Source organism: Tursiops truncatus, chromosome 12 (genome assembly GCF_011762595.2).
Source record: "Tursiops truncatus isolate mTurTru1 chromosome 12, mTurTru1.mat.Y, whole genome shotgun sequence".
NCBI lineage: Eukaryota > Metazoa > Chordata > Mammalia > Artiodactyla > Delphinidae > Tursiops > Tursiops truncatus.
In genome coordinates, this window is record NC_047045.1 from 81,344,465 (window position 1) to 81,348,559 (window position 4,095).

At 42.9% G+C, this 4,095-nt stretch overlaps 1 long non-coding RNA gene across 1 annotated transcript; it reads right to left on the reverse strand.

The window, feature by feature from the left end:
* Nucleotides 1–1,301: 1,301 nt before the first annotated feature.
* LOC141276109 (uncharacterized) lies at nucleotides 1,302–2,936 on the reverse strand. The gene is made up of 3 exons (XR_012325059.1): nucleotides 2,907–2,936; nucleotides 2,302–2,360; nucleotides 1,302–1,332 (listed from the first exon to the last, which is right to left on the reverse strand). It is a non-coding gene; the product is annotated as an uncharacterized lncRNA (long non-coding RNA).
* Nucleotides 2,937–4,095: the final 1,159 nt, after the last annotated feature.

The window sequence follows — 4,095 nt, forward strand, 5'->3', positions numbered from 1 at the left end:
GGCACTTTGGTTTAACATTGAGGCGGGGCTCCCCGAGACAGGCCGTTATGTATAGACTGTATCCTTTTACTGAACAAAAGCAACGGGAAGCAAAGGTTAAAGTCGAAGAAACAGATCCAACGGATCTAGGTCTTCCCTGTTCCACTGACTCTTGAAATGAAATCCACACTTCAAAACTCAGCCCAATCCCTGCCTCCCTTATGGAGCCTTTTGGGACTAAGACCTAGGAGAGGCTCACTCGTCTCAGGAATCCGACCCCCAAAGCTCCTCCCCTCCAGGATGGCCATGGCGCTCTCACCTTACAGTCTTACACTCTGCCTCATTTTGAGCCTTCCCCGTGTGTTCACCGTGATGGTACTGGTGGGGCGATCCTAGCTTAGGTCTTATCTCCCCTGAGATGCTACCACCAAGCAGAGTCTCTGTCTTTGGTCATTATCTTATGACCACAAAAGTCCCAACTCTCACATTCCTTGTGGGGAGGGTGGGTGTATCCTTAATTAGATCACTTACCACACTGCATTAATCTGTTTGTTTTCTCCAATTGATTAGAAACTTCTGAAGTACAGTGATTCTGTCTCGTTCATCTTTTTGTCACCAGCGTTCAGCACCTGAGCAAGTAACATTCGTGGAATAATCATAGCGATCATTATAGCTACCATGTTGTGTGCTGTTACACACGACACTCGGTGGACACCCTGCTGCCAATCCTCACAGTGGCTTGGGAGAGAGATGTCATTCTCTCCATTTTACAGATGTGGAAACTGAGACTCTGAGAGTTTAAATATCCTGCCTGACATGGAGACGAATTCAAATCCACACCGTTTAGATTTACGGTACGTATTTGTTCCTCTGCGCCCCTTCCTTGTTTTCCTCCTGCGCAAAGAACCCCGACATTGTTGTGCTCAAGCAGAGGCATGGAAACCGGTACATGCAGATGAGAGAGTTACCACCAAGGTAATGTGATTTGAAGGATATGATGAAAGAAGTGACTAGGAGCCATTGTCCTACAGACTGTGCACCTGAATGGACAAAAGCGTTACCCTACTGAGGGCGATCTTGTCAGTTAACCAACACGTAGGCAGGAATTTACTTGATGTCCTGAATATGCACTGTCATCTGGCGGTAAGAAAGACAATGTTAGGGATCCATTTCACCTCCTTTAAACTTGATGCAAAGGTTAAACTCACACCCAGACAGATACACGTGTATATCAATTTATTAATCTATAGACAATTCTAACTCCAATAAGAAAATTTGCTTCTTTGTTCGTATGTGAATCTTCAGGGAAAATACTCAGCGGGCTTCAGTTTTAGCTGGTTTAGTTACATAAACCTATCAACAAAGAGTGCATGAGAAAAGTCAGTTAAGGCCAGAAAATATGAAGAAAATTAATACAAAAATAAGTATGAAGAAAAGCTTTAAACGGCCAGTTTTGACTTATGTTTTCAGACAAATGTCTGTTTCAAAACAGCTGAATGGTATCTTAACGGATAGCAAAGAACAAAGAAAAGAAAATATTTACTTCTTGTTTCCAGTTTTGCCCTTTTGGTGTTCAAAGATGTACTTAAGAAAAATATAGTTTATTTTACTGGATTAACCTATCAGATAGTGATTTAATAATGTTTATAAAACATATGCTTAAAAATCTGTTTCCACCAGCTTTTAAGCATATTGTATTTCTATTGCCAAGAATTCTGTAACAGTTTCTAATTTGTTCAACCAGCAGTGACAGAGCCATTCCTTTTTTTAATATGCAAACATAGGCTATTGTCTATATAATGAAATAATGAAATAAATATTATAAGAAAGAACCGAATGACTATGTGTGTACAGTGATTGATCACGAAGAAACATTAGAATACAAAAATAATGAAAAAAATACTGAGCCCTTCTCTTTATCCTGTGATCTACTAATCCAGGCAGCTTGATCTCTACACCTGCCACCTTATTGTAAGTTAGAATTCATTTGTGCCCACTGGACGTGCCCTTAGATAAGCATCACCTTTCCAGCCCTAAAAGATGCTCAAATCATGAAATTGTTCATGACTTAATTGCTTGATCTATGCGATGCATGTATAGATTTCAGTACTCACCAGAGTACTGGAATAAATATTCCCTAAGGTTCCTACTAACTAGAAGTCTATGATTTGTCCAGTGATAACTCCTTAGCCTGCAAAGACAAAATATAAACTGGAGGTTTACTAATATCGAAACTAGCAGGTTTTGATATTAATACTGTATACTAGAAACTTACATGTTTTTAAAGTACTCCTGGATCAGTTGTTCATAAAAATAAATTACAAGATGCCAGAACATCAGCCGCTAGTCTCAGTGTCAGCTGGGCCTGGCTGGTCCGGCCCCTGTAACCAGAGAAATACCAGCAATTCAGATAAAACTCTAAAGGGAGCAAAAGGGACCACAGTTTCCAGAGCAGGGAAAGAAAAAAGACAGATGGAAGATGTTAAGCAGCCTTAAAGAGTAAATTCTAAGGGTCAGAAAGGAACCAAGTGGATTTTTCACCTGGCTCAGGAGGAGGTGGAGATGAGGGAAAAGCCTGAAAAATGGCTGAAAACAGCTAGGTTGCACCCGCCGGGAGACTGCCTCCTGCTGGGGCTCTTTGGGAACAAGAGGAGATACTCTTCCCAGGAAGTCTTGCCCAGGCCCCTGATGGACCTGCCCGCCTCCTCCATTTGCTGCCTCTGAGCCAATCTACGAATCTCACTTGATTGACCCAAGATAGGCAAGTTCCCTGGGCCACCCATGGTGAATGTTTACGCTGTCTAAAATAGACAGTTTACGCTGTCTAAAATATAGACCTCTGGGTAAACTGCATCATAATTAATCTTTAAATTTGCATTAATTGCAAAAGAATAAACAGATCTCCAGCAGAGAGAAGAGGCCTCTACCTTCCCAGGCTGACCGCACAGACTTGTATCCATGGACGCTTCTCTCAGAACTGTAAACTGCAGATCTGTTTACAGTGAGCTGTGCGTTCCATTGAGTCAGGTCAATGGAATGTGTGGCTCCGAGTTCCCAAGTGTGATGTGCAGCCTAGAGGGTCCTGGAGTTAACGTGTTGATGCTGTTATGTAATTAAATCAATACAGACGTTTTCAAGGGGGAAGAACATTTTTATTGTGGAAAATTTCAAACACAGACAAGAACAGAGAAAGTATGACAATGAACCCTCCTTTGCCCACTCTTCAGTTTTAACAATTATCCCAATATTTTGCTGATCTTTGTTTGCTTTTTACACCTTTCTCTCTCTCTCTCTCTCTCTGGGGAGCTTAAACATGGTACCTTCAAGTTCAAATCAAAGAGGACTAACTGTGCCATTCTTTACCAACTTCATACCTTATTGTGAAGCTGTATACGATGCCCTGTTGTGACCTCACACGTCACAGCGAGATTTCACTGCGGAAAGGCCGCGCCCTTCCAGAGAGCCCGGAAGTGAGCTTCAAGTGGCTGAGATGGCAAACGGACAGGAATCACCCTGCGGTAGGCAGGACCCCCTGGGTGCGATTATAAAAATAATCCCAGGGTCTGATTTCCGTTTGTTCATTTGTAAAAGAAGCATTTTGCCGCATTCCCATCTGGTCTTTTCTTTTTACAAACGCCTGCAGGAGCCGTGGCCTCCGCCTGCCGCTCATGACCCCGCGTGTCTGGTCCTCTCACGGCAGCGCCTACACCACGCCGGGCCCGTTGACCAGGCTCACCCCGTGTCAACCATCCCCTTCCCTCTCACACAGCCACCGTGCGGCTAGAGACACCCTCCTGAGGGCTTTGCAGTTATTCATTGACTAATGTGTGCTGGTCTAGAGACTATTTCTGAAAGTGTTCGTTAAAAAATAAACTCATTTTGAAGTAAACCAGTCACCAAAAAAATACTGCCTGATTCCACGCATAGGAAATATGTAAAGGAGTCAGAATCATAGAAACAGAAAGTAGAGCGGTCATTGCCAGGAGCTGGAGGAGAGGGAATTCATGCTGAATGGCTGTGGAGTTCCAGTTTTGCAAGAGGAGAAAATTCTAGAGATCTATTGTACAACAGCGTGAATATGCATAACCTAACTGTACACTCAAAATGGCTAAGGTG